Source organism: Anabrus simplex, chromosome 7 (assembly GCF_040414725.1).
Source record: "Anabrus simplex isolate iqAnaSimp1 chromosome 7, ASM4041472v1, whole genome shotgun sequence".
NCBI classification, from domain to species: domain Eukaryota; kingdom Metazoa; phylum Arthropoda; class Insecta; order Orthoptera; family Tettigoniidae; genus Anabrus; species Anabrus simplex.
Genome location: NC_090271.1, coordinates 210,544,459 through 210,567,921, shown reverse-complemented (window position 1 = coordinate 210,567,921; position 23,463 = coordinate 210,544,459).

Sequence of the window (23,463 nt, the reverse complement as noted above, 5' to 3'; positions counted from 1 at the left end):
CGCTGGGAGAAATAAGTAAGTTTCCAACAAAGGGGCCCTTAATAGGTTAATAATCATTATTAAACCATTAATTAATAACATTGACTTACATTGGTACATCAAGCCATGGGTTAGTAACATGTAACTTAATTTTAGGGGGCACGACAACCCCAGGGTAGCTCTGGAATGCTCATACAAATTTCAGTTAGTAGTTATTATATTATTGTAAAATATTTGTGTAGAACCGGTAGAGATATCCGTAGAAACTCTCTTACTGAAATTCTGTTGTTGTAATTAGGATAGGCCTAATTGCAGTTTATAATTGGGTAATTATTGTGTATTGCTTGCGGTATTCAGGAATTAACATCAGTTTTTATCCTGCTAAGGTGTTGTAGGATAAAAATAGAGTAAGAATAAGTAGTATTGTAGTGTAGTCGTATATTAATTACCTTATTGTCGTGTGATCTTTGAGTACTATTCCAAACAACATATCCCTCCGTTCATTTTTTTTGCACATAAACTATTATATTTTTATTTTTATTTTCATTTTTTCCCGTAAAGAATGGCTATGGAGTGCAAGTGCAGGAACTGTGGGTGTGGCGAGGCATTGAGGGGTATGAGGGAGGAGTTGGAGAGTTTGAGAGAGATAATTAGGATTCTCACAGAAGACAGGAAGGAAAATTGGCCTCCCACAAACAATGTACAGGTTACAGTAGACGTGCAAGAGGGAGGGGAAGGAAAGCGGGAAGTTGTAGAAGACAAGTGGTCTAATGTTCTAAGGGGAAGAATATTGCAGGCTAAGGGCTATATTCAGGATCAGAATTCAGGGCAGGTGTCTGTGCGAAATCGGTACGAGTCACTCCAGATAGAACAACAGAGGGAAGATGAGGAACAGGGTACTGTTGCTGAGATGTGTGTAAGTAGGAGGAAGGGAAAAGGTAGGAAAGGGAAATGTAGAGTAGAGGATAGGAAAAGATAGGTGAAACAGGGTCACGTGAGGGAGAAAAGGGAGGAGTAAGTAGCTTCTGCAGTTATCAGGAACGATAAGGCTGACCAGGAGGGGAAGGGATCAAATGAGGTGGGTAGGGTTGAGGATCTGGTCATGGGGGATTCCATCGTTAGGCATGTGGGGAAAGTGTGTGGAGGAAAGGGAACCAGGGTCGAGTGTTATCCAGGAAGTAGGTTGAGGCAGATGTTGAGGAAAGTAGAAGAGAGAGAGGAGAGGAAGGACAAGGTGGTAGTGTTTCACGTTGATACTAAAAACGTAAGGCAAGCTGATATATACAGTAAATACCAACATAGTTGGAGATGTGTGGGATCTGGTAAATGCAGCAGGGTGAAGTTTAAGGAAGCGGAGATTGTTATCAGTGGAATACTGTGTAGGAGGGATACTGACTAGAGGGTGATTCGGGATTTAAATGAGACTATGGAGTGGGGCTGTGGGATACTGGGAGTGAAATTTCTAGATCCTAATGGGTAGGTAGGAGATAGGGATCTGGGTTCAGATGGCCTTCACTTAAACCGCAGTGGTACTTATAAGTTAGGGAATTTGTTTTGTTTTGTCCATTCAGGGAAACGGGCTGAACCAGGGAGCGGTGATAACAGAACAGGGAACTGGGAATCAAGTAGGGATGACATAGAAATGTTAGTGTTGAACTATAGAAGTATTGTAAAGAAAGGAATAGAATTAAGTAATTTAATAGATATATACTTACCAGATATTGTAATAGGAGTTGAATCATGGCTGAGAAATGATATAATGGATGCAGAAATTTTCTCAAGGAACTGGAGTGTGTGTCGTAGAGATAGGATAGGAATGGTGGGTGGAGCAGAATTCATTCTGGAGAAAGAAGAATTTGTAAGCTACGAAAAAATTAAAGATGAAAAATATGAAATTTTAGGTGTAAGGCTCATTTCTAAATGTAATAGGCTACTTGATATCTTTGGAGTGTACGGACCGGTAAAGGGTAGCGCTGACACGGATTCAGAATTATTTCATAAGATAATCAGGTATGTGGGAAACGACATGGAAAGGAATGTGATTGTAAGGAGAGATCTGAATTTACCGAATTTACCAGGTGTCAACTGGGAAGGAAATGCGAACGACAGGAATCATGATCAACAAATGGCAAATAAGTTAAAATGGACCGACAGCTGATTCAGAAAGTGATGGAACCAACTAGAGGGAAAAATATCCTGGATGTGGTGCTGGAAAAAACAGATGAGCTCTATAGAGAAACCGAAGTAATAGATGGCATTGATGATAATGAAGCCGTCTCTGTCGTAGTTAAAAATAAATGTGATAGAAGGGAAGGTCTTAAAAGTAGGTCTATTTGGCAGTACCATATGGCTGATAAAGCAGGCATGAGGCAGTTTCTAAAAAGTAACTATGACCGGCGGATAACGGTAAATAAAAATATAAACAGACTCTGAGAGGGGTTTAAAGCAGTTGTTGAGGAATACGAAAACAGGTTTGTACCTTTAAAGGTGGTAAGGAATGGTAAGGACCCACCTTATTTTTATAGAAAAATAAAGAGATTAAGAAGGAGGTGCAGAATGGAAAGAAATAGAGTTAGGAATGGCTGTGGAAGTACGGAGAAAATGAAGGAACTTACTAGGAAATTTAATCTAGCAAAGAAGATATCTTGGATTCAGGAGGTCAAATGGACTGCATCGCGATTGAGCTGTCTAAAGCATTTGATAGGGTGGATCATGGGGGACTACTGGCTAAAACGAGCGAAATTCGACTAGACAAAACAGTGACTGAATGGGTTGCTATATTTCTAGAAAATAGATCTCAGAGGATTAGAGTGGGCGATGCTTTATCTGACGCTGTAATAATTTAGAGGGGAATTCCTCAAGGCAATATTTTTGGAACTTTATGTTTTCTTATATATATACATACACTGACTGACAGAGCAAATGCAACACCAAAAAGGAGTGGTTCGAAAGGGATGAAAGTTGGGGAAAAAACAGAGACGGCACGGACGAATAATTGATGTTTATTTCAAACCGATATGCAGGTTACACAATGCGCACGGCATCGACTCAGTAGGATGTAGGACCACCGCGAGCGGCGATGCACGCAGAAACACGTCGAGGTACAGAGTCAATAAGAGTGCGGATGGTGTCCTGAGGGATGGTTCTCCATTCTCTGTCAACCATTTGCCACAGTTGGTCGTCCGTACGAGGCTGGGGCAGAGTTTGCAAACGGCGTCCAATGAGATCCCACACGTGTTCGATTGGTGAGAGATCCGGAGAGTACGCTGGCCACGTAAGCATCTGTACACCTCGTAGAGCCTGTTGGGAGATGCGAGCAGTGTGTGGGCGGGCATTATCCTGCTGAAACAGAGCATTGGGCAGCCCCTGAAGGTACGGGAGTGCCACCGGCCGCAGCACATGCTGCACGTAGCGGTGGGCAATTAACGTGCCTTGAATACGCACTAGAGGTGACGTGGAATCATACGCAATAGCGCCCCAAACCATGAAACCATGATGCCGCGTTGTCTAGCGGTAGGGCGCTCCACAGTTACTGCCGGATTTGACCTTTCTCCACGCCGACGCCACACTCGTCTGCGGTGACTATCACTGACAGAACAGAAGCGTGACTCATCGGAGAACACGACGTTCCGCCATTCCCTCATCCAAGTCGCTCTAGCCCGGCACCATGCCAGGCGTGCACGTCTATGCTGTGGAGTCAATGGTAGTCTTCTGAGCGGACGCCGGGAGTGCAGGCCTCCTTCAACCAATCGACGGGAAATTGTTCTGGTCGATATTGGAACAGCCAGGGTGTCTTGCACATGCTGAAGAATGGCAGTTGACGTGGCGTGCGGGGCTGCCACCGCTTGGCGGCGGATGCGCCGATCCTCGCGTGCTGACGTCACTCGGGCTGCGCCTGGACCCCTCGCACGTGCCACATGTCCCTGCGCCAACCATCTTCGCCACAGGCGCTTCACCGTGGACAAATCCCTATGGGTATCGGCTGCGATTTGACGAAGCGACCAACCTTTCTCAGCCCGATCACCATACCCCTCGTAAAGTCGTCTGTCTGCTGGAAATGCCTCCGTTGACGGCGGCCTGGCATTCTTAGCTATACACGTGTCCTGTGGCACACGACAACACGTTCTACAATGACTGTCGGCTGAGAAATCACGGTACGAAGTGGGCCATTCGCCAACGCCGTGTCCCATTTATCGTTCGCTACGTGCGCAGCACAGCGGCGCATTTCACATCATGAGCATACCTCAGTGACGTCAGTCTACCCTGCAATTGGCATAAAGTTCTGACCACTCCTTCTTGGTGTTGCATTTGCTCTGTCAGTCAGTGTATAAGGATAACATGATGGCAAGCATAATTGGCAGTCATACAAATTTTAGTGAAAAATGGAAGGGTATGTATAGGTATTTTAAGGCAGAAACAGGTTCCAAGAAGGACATTCCAGGCATTATTAATTAAGAAGGGGAGTGCGTATGTGAGGATCGTCAAAAGGGCAGAAGTATTCAGTCAGCAGTATGTAAAGATTGTTGGTTACAACGATAATGTCCAAATAGAGGAGGAGACTAATGTTAAAGAAGTATTAAAATTTACATATGATAACAATGACATTTACAATAAGATACACAAGTTGAAAACTGGAAAAGCGGCTGAAATTGATAAGATTTCTAGGGATATACTAAAGACAATGGGTTGGGATATAGTACCATATCCGAAGTACTTATTTGATTACTGTTTGCTTGAAGGAGCTATACCAAATGAATGGAGAGTTGCTATAGTAGCCCCTGTGTGTAAAGAAAAGGGTGATAGACATAAAGCTGAAAATTACAGGCCAGTAAGTTTGACATGCGTTCCATGTAAGCTTTGGGAAGGCATTCTTTCTTATTACATTCGACATGTTTGCGAAATCAATAACTGGTTCAATAGAAGGCAGTTCGGTTTTAGGAAAGGTTATTCCACTGAAGCTCAACTTGTAGGATTCCAGCAAGATATAGCAGATATCTTGGATTCAGGAGGTCAAATGGACTGCAACGCGATTGACCTGTCTAAAGCATTTGATAGGGTGGATCATGGGAGACTACTGGCTAAAACGAGCGCAATTGGACTAGACAAAGGAGTGACTGAATGGGTTGCTATATTTCTAGAAAGTAGATCTCAGAAGATTAGAGTGGGCGATGCTTTATCTGACTCTGTAATAATTTAGTGGGGAGTTCCTCAAGGCATTATTTTTGGAACTTTATGCTTTCTTATATATATCAATGATATGAGTAAACAAGTGGAATCAGAGGTAACGCTTTTTGCGGATGATGTTATTCTGTATAGAGTAATAAATAAGTTACAAGATTGTGAGCAACTGCAACGTGACGTCGATAATGTTGTGAGATGGACAGCAGGCAATGCTTATAAACGGGGTTAAAAGTCAGGTTGTGAGTATTTAAGTATTGTAAGTATTTATGTGTTTATATAAGGAAAGACCTTCATTGGGGTAATCACATTAATGGGATTGCAGATCTCTGCACATGGTTAGGAGGGTGTTTAGGGGTTGTAGTAAGGATGTAGAGGAGAGGGCATATATGTCTGTGGTAAGACCCCAACTAGAGTATGGTTCCAGTGCGTGGGACCCTCACCAGGATTACCTGATTCAAGAACTGGAAAATATCCAAAGAAAAGCAGCTCGATTTGTTCTGGGTATTTTCCGACAAAAGAGTAGCGTTACAAAAATGTTGCAAAGTTTTGGCTGAAAAGAAATGAGGGAAAGAAGACGAGCTGCTCGACGAAAGTTTATGTTCCGAGCTGTCAGCGGTGAGATGGCGTGGAATGACATTTGTAGACGAATGAGTTTAAGTGCTGTCTTTAAAAATAGGAAAGATCACAATATGAAGATAAAGATGGAATTCAAGAGGACAAGTTGAGGTAAATATTCATTCATAGGAAGGGGAGTTAGGGATTGGAATAACTTAACAAGGAAGATGTTCACTAAATTTCCAATTTATTTGCAGTTTTTTAAGAAAAGGCTAGGAAGACAACAGATAGGGAATCTGCCACCTGGGCGACTGCCCTAAATGCAGATCAGTATTGATTGACATTTGATTGACATTGAGGTGATTGTATTATTCAGGTGAAGTGAACTCGTGTCCTTTCCTCGAGGTTGTGCATCTCTTTTCAGGCCCAACCCCAATGTAGGCGGCCCTCCTGCCATTCTTAAATTTCTGGTAATACTAGAAATCGAACCCGGGCCTCCGAGGACGGCAGCAATAGTGTAAATTGGACAGTTCGTTAGCCCTCGCCTCCGTTGGCACCTGGGAGGAGGCGACCTCCACTCAGATGTGGTGGCTAAGAGTGCATGATCCCAACATGACGTCACTTAGTGAGTGTTTTGAAAAGTAGGTTGCTCTCTACGCGCGCAAGCTTAAATTCAGAGGCTTGTATTCGACTCCAGGCTTAACCTCACAGGGGTCTTCCCATTACAAACCCGAGTTCAATGCCCAGAAGAGTGCGAGCCTAAACTAACCAACTTGGATTCGATCCCAGACCTAACCTCACAGGGCTGCTAACCTTACTGTCTATATGCTTATTATTAATATTATTATTATTATTATTATTATTATTATTATTATTATTATTATTATTATTATTATTATTATTGCATGCCTACTACTTTGTCTCGTTTCTTGATACAAAATCGGGGATGACGTGAGATGAATTTATATGGCATGTTACCTCAGCTAATGAGGACGAAATGACTTATGGTGAATGAAAATCAGTAAGAAAGTGAAAGAAATGGGCAAATGTCTTTGAATAGATACTGTCTTGACACTTGCCTGGAAGTGCAAATGGGAAACCACAGGAAACCATTCTCAGTGCAGCCGACGGTGGGGCTCGAACCCATGCGTCTCCAGAATGCAGAAGTTGCCCCTATAGCCGTAACACCATAACACGCGCACCCGCTCCACTCGGTGATTATTATTGTTATTACTTATGCAAATAACCCCTTTAAGACTACGCAAAGTTCTTAGATGCGTGCCTTTGCCTTCCTTTGTGTACATATTTCTTTCAGTCTTTTACTGCGGGCTTCCTTTCTGTCTTCAGACTTGGTTGTACCAGTTTTCCTTGGTTTCTCCTCTTAGTCAACTTGCCGTTTGTGAGCTCTGGATCTGAAGATTATCCTATTTCGGACATCTGCTGGTGTAATTGCTGCTTGTTTCAAACCAGTTTTGATTTCGTTCATCCATTTCGTTGTGTGTGTTCTGGTTTTACTCCTACATTCATAGAATTCGACTATTTGTTTGGTAAGTCTCTCTAGATGCATTCTTTTAATACGTCCATAGAATCTTAGCCTGCGTTTTCTAATGTATCTGTGCATATTTGTGTATTGTTTGATTTCCTGTCGGCCTTTAACTCGGTACTGTCCGTCGGTGTTGTTTACATCTGTTCTATATTGCTTCTTGTGTAACGGGTTAATAAATGCATTTTTCCAGTCTTCTGGGTTATTATCTGTTTTCCAAATGTCTTGCATTATTTTTGTGATTTCCTTTATCTTGTTTAGGCCTGCTGAATTCAGGACTTCCGCTATGAATCCATCTTCACCCAATACTTCTTTGATTTTAAGTCTTTTAATCTGTCTTGCGACTTTTTCTTCATCTGGTGGTAATTAATTTTAGTAAATCTCTGAGGTTTCAACTGTAGTCAGGTAATCATCTGAGTCTATGTTTGCTACATGATCAATTTGGAATTCGCTGGTGAGTGTAGTCGTTGATCTTCACGTCATTTGTTTTGATTACTTATATTTTTACGTGTGCTGACATGATTTTCAGGTCGAATATTCTGCAGAGTTCGACTAATCTTTATCCATTTTGGTTGGTCAATTTATGTGCTGGGAACTTTTGAATTATTTTTCTGTGTTTTCATTCTTTGCCTAATTGTGCATTGAAGTCGCCTAGTACGATTTTGACGTGTTTAGGAGGAATTGTGGATAATATTTCTTCTAGTGTTTCCCAGGATTTATCTACCTTTTTGCGGTCTGTTTTATTATCCTGGTTGATTGGAATGTGTGTGCAAAAGAAAGAAATCGTCCGTCCTCCAATGAGGGTGACAATTCGGATCCGGAATACAGTTACAATTTCAGTGGTGTTTAAAAATATTTTAAAAATGGAAATTTAATCGTTAATGCTGTTATCTTCTTTTTTCAGGGTTAGTGGAGGAGGAATTTTAATCACTTCTCAGGTATAGATTGAAATTAATGATTTGCAGAGAGTCTCTGAGTATCTGAATTACTATTTTTTTTCTAACTCGAAGAATGGTGCGTATGCTTTACGTGCACACTTTACGGTGATTATCATTAGTCTGTCGTTTACAGGTTTCTTGTTTTTATGGAGTTTAGTGTGATTTCCTTGACTGAAAAAGTGACTCCCAAAAGTGGTGTGTTTTTGAGAATTCGTTTATTTAACTTTTGAAGAGTGTGTAGTTTCCATTATGTTTCTGTCAGTCAGTCTTGTTCCTTGTTGTTCCAGTATCTGTATTTTTTGTCCGTTTAATGTTTGCTCTAGTTCATACCTTTTTCCTGCTCGTATGAGAGTATTTATTTTTAGTGTTCATTATTATTATTAGTAATTTTAAGTACCATGGGACTGAGGCAGGTTCCAACCCGTCACAAACTGGGCTAAGAAGTAGATAATGCGTTCGGTTGGTTTCTGGAAAATGAGCCTGAGGCTTTTGGACGGCATCTGCCGTGGATGGATGTGTGTGTTTTGCTGGAATGTTGGGGACAGTACAAATACCCAGTCCCCGAGTAATGAGAAATAACCTTTAAAGGTTTAAATCTCCGACACGGCCAGGAATCGAACCCGAGGCCCTCTGAATCGAAGGCGACTACGCTGACCACTCAGCCAACGTGCCGGACTGTTTCTGAGATTAGCCCACACAAATACTAACAGAGATTCTTCGGGTTCTGAAGAATGAAAGTAATCTGATGCTGGTCTTAATCCAGCTATATACACAGACGCATCTGGACACTATGTAATGTTCAATTTGTCCACACCTACTTCTTGCTCATTCCTATGTTTATGGTAATCCACTAAGGCACGGCAGCACGCGAAGAAATCGATGGTCGTCAGTGCGCTGTTTCCTTTAAACCGCTACTCGAAGGGTTAACTGTAAATAATTTCATGAACTACCTAGAAATAAAATATCTAGAAATATTTTCAAGTTTCCTTACTGTTTCTTCGAGAGGGTTAATGCTATATCACCTTCAGAGATATTCTGTTAGTGCAGTGAAAGGTCATATCTGTTAGTAAAAACAATGCAGGTCTCTCAAAGACAGCGCAAGACTGTGAATTAAGTTAAATAATGGTCGAAGAGGGAAGGAAGAAGTCAGAACAATCGTAGAGCAAGGCCTCGGAATATATCGTGCTATAAAATCGGATGGGTTCCATGGTACGCAGTACGACTGTTGAATGCGTGTTTGTGCGCCATTCGCCGTAATGTCGGGATAAGCAGACATCTCGCGCCCTGGGTCATAACACACTTCATACTCCAAGACAGGCCATGAAGATTCCCATCTACTGCTCCGGGAAAACATCTTCATATGGATGGATGATATCCTAGTTACTTCATGCTTTGGGGAAACAGTGAAATGGATTAGTAAAATCCATTCTTTCACTAATAAAACAATAAGAATGATAAAAATCGTAATTTTAAAAGTCGAGATGAGTGTTGAGCCTAGGTTGGGAGGTTTGACTCCAGGTCAATCCCACAGAATTAGCAGGTGCTGAAATACACCTACTTATTATCGACAAATGTATCGGAATGTTAAAGATCCCTTGCGGGACAAAATTTTCCACATCTCGATGTCTTCGAAAGCAGAAACTTAAATTAATGGGCCTTAAAACCGATGTAATAAGAAATAATACCTGTGAAATAAGAATCATAATACTATTTATTTATTTATTTATTTATTTATATACCTATCCATTATAGCCCGAAGTGGATTTGACAAAGCAACAGAGAATAATTAAACAACAAATTGGTTTTGCAAAATAGAATAATATTAATCATCGTACAAAAGGGATATTTCATTTTCGACATTTAATGCGAGTGGTTTCTACAAATAGTCACTGTTTTATAATATTGTTGCTACAATAACGCCATGAACACACATTTCTAACATATACGTTGTTCTTCATATAGACAAAAATTACATGATTGTTCCCCTCGAATTGAAAATACACCAACCACCTTTAAACCGTTTATCTTAAATTTATCAAGATGGTATGGTGTAGTCCGTCCCTGTGGTGTAGTGGTTGGTGTGATTAGCTGCCACCCCCAGAGGCCCGGGTTCGATTCCCGACTCTGCCACGAAATTTGAAAAGTGGTACGAGGGCTGGAACGGGGTCCACTCAGCCTCGGGAGGTCAACTGAGTAGAGGTGGGTTCGATTCCCACCTCAGCTATCCTGGAAGTGGTTTTCCGTGGTTTTCCGTGGTTTTCCACTTCTCCTCCAGGCAAATACCGGGATGGTAATTAACTTAAGTCCACGTCCGCTTCCTTCCCTCTTCCTTGTGTATCTCTTCCAATCTTCCCCATCCCCCTGCAAGGCCCCTGTTCAACATAGCCGGTGAGGCCACCTGGGCGAGGTACTGGTCATCATCCCCAGTTGTATCCCCCGACCCAGAGTCTGAAGCTCCAGGACACTGCCCTTGAGGCGGTAGGGTGGGATACCTCGCTCAGTCCGAGGGAAAAACCAACCCTTGAGTGTAAGCAGATTAAGAAAGAAAGAAAGAAAGAAAGGTATGGTGTAGCTGGGTTAAAAATCTTCTCGTTACCGTAGTTTAGTGGATCAGCAGAGGTGAAAGAAGGTGCCGGGGTGAATGGGTCTAACTACCAAAATCAAAGTTGAAACTGTAACAAAGTTATATTTTTCTCTTCTTTCTTTTTAACAACAAGAAACAATTCAATAGGTACAAGTAGCAAAAATTAACACTAGGAAAGATAAGATTATTGGTATAAACAGAACTTGGGCTTCAAGACCTCATTTTACATTTCCTGAGCTCTCAACTCACAAACACATATTTACCAAAGGGCAGAAAACCCCTAATACCTGGAGCACTTGTTCCCAACTTTGAACCTCAAGCCTCCCGGAGGCACTATTACACACTGGAAAAGAGCTAACACTCTCTCAGTTTTTCACGCCTATTCAAGGCAATATCAGACTTTAGCATAGATTGTCATCAAGGCCAGACTTATAACAATGGAACGGGGGTATCTTGTACCCAGTCTACTGGGCCTTAGCAGGAACAGAACAGTTTAAGTAAATGGCCCAGAATACCAAAAAGAATGGAGGCGTATACTTGCACTCCTAAATACACATTTTAAAACCTAAAAGGTACCAGGCCGATGAAACAGGGGCTATTCCAAAACTATGGAGGTGACTCGTATAAGGAAGAAATTTAAAACATTGAGGAAAAGAAGAAAATCAGTTACCAAACGTAGTCACCTGAAACCAATATGAAGGGGAGCTCGAGAGGGTAAATCACTCTCTATCCCCGAATTACAGTTACCAATTTACTTCAGTTTTTACATAAACTGGTAGAAATTTACATATTTGTTAAGATGGGTTACATGGTAAAGGTTTTGGACCTTTCGCGCCGGTTAAACTGCTGAGCTAGCAAGAAAAAATGATGTTAAGCGGCCATAACCTTACTGAAGAACTGCTGTCTGATGAAAGAGGCGCTTCCCGCCTCCTGCTACACTCCATATACTAGGTTATATGTTGATGAAATGGCCGAGAGGCAAGAAAATCAGCAGTTTTTATACCCTCGGTGAAGGTTCGAGACCTTTCATGAATAATTAAGACACACCCACAGGCTTTTATTGGGTAGCTTAAAGTTACACATCAAAATCGAAGAAGAAGAAGAAGAAGAAGAAGAAGAAGAAGAAGAAAGACACGATTAGTCAAAAATTAATTACAGAAATTCTGGATTGGCTAAGTTCAAAACTGGCGCAAAGAATGATTAATATTGCCAACCCACAAATGAAAGAACGAAATTTAGTAAGGTCAAAACTTATGAGTACAAAATTTCTTCAAGAAAGTTCCTTCACTTCGCACCAGGGTGCATGATCACAGTTTTTAGGCCGTGACATCTATTGGAGAATGTCCAAACTTCTTGATAAATAGTAAACAAAAACAAGTCGAAATTCACACAGTGACATCTTCAGAGGAAAAATTTAAGTTGATCTAGTTCCAAGTTCAGTGTTTCTCCAGTAGAGGAGTTCTAATTGGCGCAAGATTTAAACGTGCGGCGTAGAGGTGTGCCAACCGGTACAGTTATGACAATAATAATAATAATAATAATAATAATAATAATAATAATAATAATAATAATAATAATAATAATAATAATAATAATAATAATAATACGTGTTTAGCTTCAGTAATCGCTCATCCTTTCCTCGTTTTGAAGTGTTTCTAAGTATTTCGTCCCAAACAATTATCTTACTTGATTCTAAGACTGACACGCTCAGTGTTGGTTAAGTTACTTTTCGAAAGTTGCTAAGTTATGCTTTTTTGCTACAGGTTCAACGCCGCACGAACGCATTGAAGGTTTTCGGCGACACAAAAATGGGAAAGGATTGGGAACGTAGCGACCGCAGCTTCACACGGTCTGCCCGCTCGGTGTTACTAAGTTATACTTAGCTAGAAAGTATTTGACCGAGCTCGATAGCTGCAGTCGTTTAAGTGCGGCCAGTATCCAGTATTCGGGAGATAGTGGGTTCGAACCCCACTCTCAGCAGCCCTGACGATGGTTTTCCGTGGTTTCCCATTTTCAGACCAGGCAAATGCTGGGGTTGTACCTTTTAAGGCCACGGCCGCTTCCCTCCAATTCCTAGCCCTTTCCTGTTCCATCGTCGACATAAAACCTATCTGTGTCGGTGCGACGTAAAGCTAATGGCAAAAAAACTATTTGATTTGCTGTTACTTACCCATAAAATTGTTTTGTCCACCTACTCTCGTCTATGTAATTTGTCTGTTGTAATAAACGGGAACCATGTGAAAAGGAGAAAAATTACTTCGCATAGCGACTGTATATTCAACCCTACGTATACGCCTGTAATATAAACAACTAGAGTGTTCTAATGCTTAGCCTACGTCTCTAAACTTCTGTCCTTAAACATAATAATGCAATAACTTGTAACTTATTGAAACAATCCTGATGGTAGATCTTGAAATATTTAGACCAGCTGCCTCTTCATTTTCAATACAAATTGAATTTGCAAAGTTTCATCTCTGTTCGATACTCGAGTCGAGACGGGAGTGTTCCTTTCATAGAAGAAGAAATCCTCCTCTTGTTAAATGTGTGCAGCACTCCGTTCAAGGATATATCAGTTAAACATTAGCCTTCACTACAAAACCGATACTACCGAGCTTGATAGCTGCAGTCGATTAATTGCGACCTGTATGCAGTATTCGGGAGATAGTGGGTTCGAACCCCACTATCGGCAGCCCTGAAGATGGTTTTTCGTCGTTTCCCGTTTTCACACCAGGAAAATGCTGGCACTGTACCATAATTAAGGCCACGGCCGCGCTTCCTTCCCACTCCTAGCCCTTTCCTGTCCCGTCGTCGCTATAAGACCTATCTGTGTCGGTGCGACGTAATGCATATTATGTAAAATCGATACTGCAAAGTGGTATCACTGGGGTCAGAAGAAGACCAAGTATGATAGAACGGGAATGATGATAATGAGGAAGCTGCACAAGTTAGTGGGATCACCGTCAGCTTCAGTTAGAGGAACCGTGGTCGCAACACCAAGTTCCCAAGATTAGGATTCACAATAGCCGTAGGACAGTGAACATACGTTATATTCCTCACCCACAGGAGGCCTTCCTTGTCTTTGTCCGGTTTTATTTGCGTCGACAGTTGGTGTATGTTAGGCCCAGTTGCGAGCGAGTGCCCTTCTTGATTCCAACCCTGAATAGATATATGCATTGACTGGTGCGTGTTTGTCTGGTGGCTGGCAGTGTTGCATGTCGATGAAGAGAAGTGTATTGATACGAGCAAAAACACCCAGTCCCAGAGCTGCCCAGTTGTGCTTCCTCTTAAAACAGTAAGCACTACCACCTCAGTCCCAAAACATGCGTAGTTAAAATCACCGGTCCGAAAGGGAATCGAACCCGGTGCCCCTGAACAGGAGGCCAGTTCTCTTATCAGTCAACCAAGTAAATAAGACTCACACTGATAACACCAACCCGAAGACTGACTGGATCTTAAACTGCTCCGCAATCATCTGTCATAGATAGCTCAGGCTCTCTGAAGTGGTGCGCTAGGGAAACGAGGAGTGAGGTAGTTTCCCGTTGCGTTCATTACCGAGCCGGAAATTAGTATTTCATATACAAAGACAAAGTCACCTCCGTACAGGCCATGAAGGCCCTTGGAGGAATGGAAGGTAAAGGCTTCTACCATTGTTAAACGCGGCACGTGATGGGGTAGAGTGGTTAGCTCTACGCCCGGCCGCCTTTGCCCCCAGGAATTAAACTGGTACTCATTTTGGTGTAGGCTGAGTGAACCTCAGGGCCATATGCACCTCCGGAAGTGGAAATCTCGTTTCTTAAATTTTACGACTTCCTGACGGGGATTCGAACCCACCTTCCGGGCGAACCGAGCACGCCTTTACCGCCTCGGCCAGGCAGCTCCTTAGTATTTCATATAAGCCTGTCAAACCCACCGAAATGTGCGCACCATACAATCCTGTTAGCGACCTCTTCACACCATTCCTAACAAGGTCCGGCTGCATAAATAAGTCACTTTCATATTTTCAAAGTCAAAGATGAGACTGAGACAGGTCAATGAAAGTAACAAATCTATTCTAGCCCATAAAATAAGACATATAGCATTGTAAACACTCGGTCTTCCCAGTCAAGGCATGGTAACATCTATACATGATATAAATAGTCCCCGGTGGGCATATGTCTATATGTGTGTATCTTAATCTTGAGAACTACAGAAAGGATTTCAATGCAGTTTTCATCCTTGTATACGGTATTTATCAAGGAAGGCTGAAGTGTGTGAAACATTGACATACGTCGAAAGGGAATCAAGAAGTGGTGATTTCAGTGAAGAAAGTAAAAGAAAAATAATTTCCAACCGAACGCGTTCTTGGCCTACATTGTCTAAACCGTCAACGACAGTATCCAATTATATGAAGAATTGTTGACAATGGAGCTGCCTCTGTGGTGTAGTGGTTAGCATGATTAGCTGCCACCCCCGGAGGCCCGGGTTCGATTCCCGGCTCTGCCACGAAAATTTGAAAAGTGGTACGAGGGCTGGAACGGGGTCCACTCAGCCTCGGGAGGTCAACTGAGTAGAGGTGGGTTCGATTCCCACCTCAGCCATCCTGGAAGTGGTTTTCCGTGGTTTCCCACTTCTCCTCCAGGCAAATGTCGGGATGGTACTTCAAAAGTACGCCTCTGTGGTGTAGTGGTTAGCGTGATTAGCTGCCACCCCCGGAGGCCCGGGTTCGATTCCCGGCTCTGCCACGAAAATTTGAAAAGTGGTATGAGGGCTGGAACGGGGTCCACTCAGCCTTGGGAGGTCAACTGAGTAGAGGTGGGTTCGATTTCCACCTCAGCCATCCTGGAAGTGGTTTTCCGTGGTTTCCCACTTCTCCTCCAGGCGAATGCCGGGATGGTACCTAACATAAGGCCACGGCCGCTTCCTTCCCCCTTCCTTGCCTGTCCTAACCAATCTTCCCATCCCTCCACAAGGCCCCTGTTCAGCATAGCAGGTGAGGCCGCCTGGGCGAGGTACTGGTCATTCTCCCCAGTTGTATCCCCGACCAAGAGTCTGAAGCTCCAGGACACTGCCCTTGAGGCGGTAGAGGTGTGATCCCTCGCTGTGTCCGAGGGAAAAGCCGACCCTGGAGGGTAAACAGATGATGATGATGATGATTGTTGACAATAAAATACTGAACAAAATGTTCCGCAATGGTACAAAACTACCTGTAAAAGAAGCCATCATTAACTAGCGTTTAATATTTGGTTTGCACTAAAAAAGTCCACCGTAATGTTTAAATCTGTATTTTGAAATTAATCACATCGTCCTTATAAAATTAAATTATGTATTCACCCCACTGATCTTAATGAAATAAAATACACTGAATAATAGATAATTTTCATGAATGGTTTAAAAGTTATCGTTGCTTTTAGTGAAAGCTTTGGTATAATTAAAATATCGCGTGTGGAGAAACGACGGAGCTAACGGGTAGTCACCGGGAAGAGTTTTGGTAAAAATGTGGCGCATGCATCAGGAAGAGAAACAGGTAATGTCGTCTGCAAGGAAATCCTGTAATAATCATCATTATAAATTCAAAAATGCTCCTATGTGAAGTTAGGATGTAAGGGAAAGTTATACTGGAAAATATGGAACAACTTTCATAGTCCTCTCATTGACCAGAAGGACTAAAGCTGATATTTTCCGTTTTGATTTAAGTCTGATGTATGGCGAGTGTTTGTAAACACCTACGTACTCACTGCACAGTCAGGTAGACAATCACTGGTGTTTGTATATATAACACACCGTAAGTGTAAACATCAAGTTAAATAAACATGTATTCTTCTTGTTGTGAATCATTCTACTACTCTGACTTTCGTCAGCGAGTGCTGTATTTGTCACAACAGGTCGTTCGCTCTTGCGACTGGAGTGACTCACAGCATACAGAAGCAACTGTACTGCAGCACATGTTCTTAACTATTGTATTACCTTTCATAAAAGTGTTGTGTTTTGCAACATACCATCTTAGTACCTAAAATGTATGCACGACCAACGTTAATCCTGTTTCTCTACGGGGTCGGGTATGAAGTGAGATGAAACTTCATAGTGAGTTTTTACGGCCGGATGCCCTTCCTGACGTCATCAGAGGTGTTAATGAGATGATATGAATTTTTTTGCTGTTTTGCTTTACGTCGCACCGACACAGATAGGTCTTACGGCGACGATGGGATAGGAAAGGCCTAGGAATTGGAAGGAAGCGGCCGTGGCCTTAATTAAGGTACAGCCCCGGCATTTGGCTGGTGTGAAAATGGGAAACCACGGAAAACCGAGATGATATGAATTGCTTTATGTACTGTATGATATTAGGATGGAAGAGAGTGAAACCCGGTGCCGGCACATAACCTACTCCTATGGTCTGCTCAAGGCTTAACATCTCCATCCGATGGACGAATCACCATCAACAGCGTCATATACCCTCACGCCTCACACTGCAGGGAGTTTTTGAATCGAATTCAGGCTTTTGGCACGCAGGCTAGTAATTAGAAATTGTATACAACCACCTATCCTACCGACCAACATTTTGATGGGGAAATGTTTTCGACAAACGGGACTCGAAACGGCTAACCACGGTGTCAGACCGTACAGAATTGACGCCCTAACGACCATGGCCAACAGGCGGGCTATCACAGTATCTAAAATATATCAGAAAAATAAAAATGGTTTTTACGTGTGCCTTAACATATCATTCTCTGCTTTCCTGTTAGGTTGCGGTACAACACTACCTTTCACCTTATATAAGTACAACTTTCATAGCGTTTCGATAAGCACAATAAACAATGATAAATACGGTATTTATAGGCACAGCCTACACCAGCTTACTCAGTTAAGGGAGGTCGTGTTAACTACAGATTGTTAGGATCAAATGTGATCACAGCAGGAAGGGCTGAAGAAACGATAAAGAAAATCCTACGGGAGTCGCCAAGTAGAGGGCCCATTATCAGAGTCTTAGCAGCTTTGTCCAGTCTCCCGGCCGGCCGATGAGATTGGCATCATTGGGGAGTTCCCAGAGTCTGCTTGAGAGAGAAAATTCATCCTTTTAATTGTAATAGGGTAAAGCCATGTGAACATAATTTCTAAAACATCGGCTCAACAGACCAAATTTCAGTACTTTACTTAGTAAGCACAGTACTGATTTTCTTCTGTCGTGGGTCATGTGCTGGCATTTCGAAAACAAAACCATACAATGTTCTAAACATTAAAATTACCGGGCGAGTTGGCTGTGCGGTTCGTTGGTTCGAAGCCCACTGTCAGCAGCCCTGAAGATGGTTTTCCTCGGTTTCCCATTTTTCACACCAGGCTGTACCTTAATTAAGGACACGGCCGCTTCCTTTCAACTCCTAGCCCTTTCCTATCCCATTGTCCCCATAAGACCTATCCATGTCGGTGCGACGTAAAACAAATTGTAATATACAATTGTAGTGTATCTTATTACATATATAGAAATGGATGTATGCGTGTGGGTGTGTAAATGACACATCTCCTCCTGAACTACTACAGCAATTTTAACCCAACTTGATAGGCCTACACTTAAGACTTACGAGTACTATCTGGAGAGGAGCACTGTGGAGGTAGGCAATCCCCAGCACAATTAGGGAGTGGGGGTCAGGGGGTTAGGTATAAAAATAATCGAAAATAGTGTCGAAACCATAGTGTTCGGGATCGCTGAGATGAATAGTGACACTCCAGATATTTTAAAGTCCAAGTTCAACCACCTTTCTTGGGTGGGGGGTGATGGGGAAGTTAGATATAAAATTAATCGAAAATAATGTCGAATCTATACTTATCGGCGTCTCTACGATAAACAGTAATACTCCGGAATTTTTAAAGTCCATGTTTAGCCCACCTTTGGGTGGGGGGCGAGGGTTGCAGTCAGACAAAAATAATCCAAAAATGTGTCGAATACATAATTTTCGGGAACGATGAGATGACTAGTGACACTCCGGATTTTGAAGTCCAAGTTGAGCCCTCTTTAAGGAGGGGGTGAAGGGGGAGTGATATATAAAAATAATTGAAAATACTATTGAATCCATAGATTTTGGGGTCACTGAGATGAATAGTGCCACTCCGGATTTTTAAAAATCCAACTTCAGCTCCCTTGGGGGGGGGGGGGGTGAGCAATGGGAGAGTGATATACAAAAATAATCGACAATAGTGTCGAATCCATACTTTTCGGGGTCGCCGGGGTGAATAGTGACACTCCGGATATTTTTTAAATACAAGTTCGGCCCTCTTTCGGGGGGCATACAAATATTACCTACTATCTGGAAAAAAATTACTGGGGAGGCAAGACGCCCTTAGGACCCCTATGGAAGCTCGTGAAATATAATCTACATTAATGAATGGAAGTCGTCTTGGAGTGATCTATCTATACTGTAACGTATATACATAAATTAAGGTATACAAATGAAAATAGACGTGAATTAATCAGGCAATTCCAGGAATGTTAGAATCTTAAAACTTGCCACCAGAAAAGCTGATGACTTCAGGATACCCAGAAAAAATTAGAATTCTCAAAATTCCCTTAGGGGAGTTTCAAATTTGGGGCTCAGTAAGATAATTCAGTCGGATATATTTGCCCGTTTGAGGAGCTTAAGAATTTCCTGAAAGTCTTAACTTTAACCCCCTCTCCCAAATCATGATGGCGTCATAATCTACTAGATGACCTATAAAATAGAAATTTGACAAAATTATAGCGTTTACCCTGTAACCGACGATAAATTTACGATATATTTAAATTTTTCGTGTTTTACCACCAGATAAAATTTTCTATTTGCTACAAGTCCGGTGATTGTGGGGGCCAGGTAACAGTCTGACATCCCGTGACAAGAAGGCACGTGTTCGTGCAGCAACATGTGGTTGCGCATTGTCCTGCTGAAATGTGGCGTCTGGGGTGTCGTGCAGAAACGGTATGGCTACGGGTTGCAGAATGTCATACACGTGGGTCAAGGTGTATGTCGTGAGCGAATGCAGTTAATGTGATGCCTCTACCCTTGTCTCCGGTGAACCAAAATGCAGCCGTCATTCTCAAACAAGCATAACCTGGTTTCGTCCGTAAACACTATCTGCCGCCATTCTTGCCCCTTGCCCCCAGTGACATCATTCCAATTCGCCGGAAAGATGCATCACGTTCTCTCATGCCAACAATGCGCTCGTTTTCAAACTCACTCATTTGACGGCACGGTGGTGGTGCTCGAAGATATCGATATGGACCTTGAACCTGAGGACCGATTTGGTTCCAATGCTAGTAATTTCTTCAGAACATACTAATGCACATGTCCTGTGAATATGAATTTCCTATCTCAGTCTTTCAAGGTGTTCTGGTTTTTATGAACGTGAGTGTATTACGTAAATGCATTATTAAAAATTTGAAAAGGATACACTATTTATAGTGCATACATTTGTGGAGAATAGGAACCGTGACGGGATACGGCACATTGCCGGTAATACCTGCACGAGTACGAGGCCGGTCTTCGCGCTCACGATTTTTTCCTCTCGCTATGGAGTCGATCAATTCGGCATTGGTGTATAGCAATTTTTTTTAATCATCCAGATTTGCTCTTTCTTGTAATTTTCGTATCCTGGAATTGCACTTGTAATAATTGGGTACATGCCTCTACATTTTAAAATTTGTACGCTATATTTTCGTAATTTCGTCTCACAATTATTATAGCGTACCAGTGCTAAAACTCTCTAAACTTATTTTTTATAGTTCACTATATTATGAATAAAATTCTTTTATTTCATTTAAAGCGAGTCGTGACTGAAATTTTGTGTTTTTTGACCAACAAATTGAATTCTAACCTTAACCTTAAATAATCCCCCAAATCCAGTTATCAGTTTTTCCCTAACGCCACTTAAAAAATTGGACGGTTGCGGTTAGGCGTATTTATAGAAACCCCACGCCCCTTTTTCTCACGCTGTAAGACAAAATGAGTTTCAAAGTTCTTTCGGACTACCATTTCAATAATACCGCTGGAATATATTTACCTTGTTGTAGGCGGACTCTGTGCGTAAAAAGAGGAAGACATCACAGGGAGTAATTTACTGTCCAGGGCAGTTTTAAAGCAAGTATGTTCTTTAAGACTTTCAATTGATTTTATCTGACTTAAAACTTTTTCGAACCGATGACCTTCGATGTTAGGCCCCTTAAAACAACAAGCATCATCATCAAGCAGCAAGCAGCAGAACTTTTTCAGCTCTTTTGCAATGCATAAAAAGCCTCCATCCGACAGATTTCTTATAGTAGGCTATTCATCCGAAATTTTTAGAGAATGTTTGAATATGCACAGTGATAGTTCTGCATTTTATTATCAGTGGAATATTATCTTCATATACTCCCGAAATGGGGGCTGCCTGGCCGAGGCGGTAAAGGCATACTCGGCTCGCCCGAAAGGACGTGGGTTCGAATCCCTGTCAGGAAGTCGTAAAATTTAAGAAACAAGATTCCCACTTGCAGAGGTGCACATGGCCCTGAGGTTCACTTAGCCTACACCAAAAATGAATACCGGTACCAGGTTAATTGAGCCTCCGTGGCTCAGACGGCAGCGCGTCGGCATCTCACCGCTGGATACCGTGGTTCAAATCCCGGTCACTCCTTGTGAGATTTGTGCTGGACAAAGCGGAGGCGGGACTGGTTTTTCTCCGGGTACTCCGGTTTTCCCTGCCATCTTTCATTCCAACAACACACTCCATTATCATTTCATTGCATATATCAGTCATTAATAATCACCTGTCCGACTCGATGGCTGAATGGTCGACGTACTGGCCTTCGGTTCAGAGGGTCCCGGGTTCGATTCCCGGCCTGGTCGGGATTTTAACCTTCATTGCTTAATTCCAGTGGCCAGGGGGCTGGGTGTTTGTGCTGTCCTCAACATCCCTGCATCTCACACTCCACACATAACACTATCCTCCACCACAACAACACGCAGTTACCTACACATGGCAGATGCCGCCCACCCTCATCGGAGGGTCCACCTTACAAGGGCTGCACTCGGCTAGAAATAGCCACACGAAATTAAAAATTAAATAATCACCTTGGGATTGGCGACCCCATTGTAATACTAGCCTATATATGTTTCATTCATTACATTCCTGACCCGATCTAAGGCTGGAAAACAGGTTGTAGGTTTTCATTTTCACCAGGTTAATTCCTGGGGGCAGAGGCGGCCGGATGTAGAGCTAACCACTCGACCCCATCAAGTGCCGAGGTTGCGGATAGTGGAAGCCTTTACCTTCCACCCCTCCAAGGGCCTTCGTGGCCTGTGCGGAGATGACTTTGTTTTGCTTTGCTTACTAATAAATTACGACGAAACTGGAGAATTTTGCCTATTGAATGAATAATGAAACATTTAAAACGTATATCTCTAATAGTTTAGACCTGGCTATAAAACCCGGAGTTTTTCTTAAATATATGAGTACTTTTGACAAGTCTGCCAAGTTATAGTCCAAAAAAATGAAAAATTGTGCCTCAAGGAACATTTTACACGCAACATATAAAATTATTTGTCAATAACTTTATAACCATATAACCATTCAGCTCCAAATTTTGTGTGATGCTCTATCTTCTTAACATGTGTTTTTATTGTAAATTTTGATTTGTAAAGTGATAAATTGTGGAAGTTCAAAATTTCAGTTATCACTCTCCTCGAACCAGTTAACGCATGTCTTCGCTAGCATTCTCGAAGTGCATTGGCCACTGAGAAAAGAACCCTCGTGAAGTCCATTAATTCCTCATTATGACCTTCAATATTTTTGAGAACCATTCTTATTTGGAGACGGATACATCTTTCTCTATAGCCTATATGACCGAGCTCGATAGCTGCAGTCCAGTATCCAGTATTCGTGAGATAGTAGGTACGAACCCCACTGTTGGCAGGCCTGAAGATGGTTTTCCGTGGTTCCTCATTTTCACACCAGGCAAATGCTGGAGCTGTACCTTAATTAAGGCCACGGCCACTTTCTTCCCACTCCCAGCCCTTCCTTGTCCCATCGTCGCCATAAGACCTATCTGTGTCGGTGCGACGTAAAGCAAAAAAAAAAAAAGGAGAAAAAGCCTATATGTGTGTACGCAACTTGACTACACTGTGAACATTCATATTTTATAGGGATTTTAAAGTCTGTTCTCTTTTGTCTCGCTCGACTTTTCAAATTGGTACCCTGTTTCATAAAAGGCGTTCTCGGTTTGCCCGGAAGGACATGGGTTCGAATCCCCGCCAGGAAGTCGTAAAATTTAAGAAACGAGATTTCAACTTCCGGAGGTGCATATGGCCCCGAGGTTCACTCAGCCTACACCAGAAATGAGTACCAGGTTAATTCCTGGGGGCAAAGGCGGCCGGGCGTAGAGCTAACCACTCTACCACATCAAGTGCCGAGGTTAAGCATAGTGGAAGCCTTTACCTTCCACCCCTCCAAGGGCCTTCATGACCTGTACGGAGATGACTTTGTTTTACTTTGCTTCCTGTTTCATAAGACATAACCACATCAACAATTGAAATATGATCGATGACCTCACCACCCTAAATATGTTCTCTTTTTTTTTTTTTTTGCTATTTGTTTTAAGTCGCACCGACAGAGATACTGTAGGTCTTATGGCGACGTTGGGATAGGAAAGGCCTGGGAGGTGGAAGGAAGCGGCCGTGGCCTTAATTAAGGTACAGCTCCAGCATTTA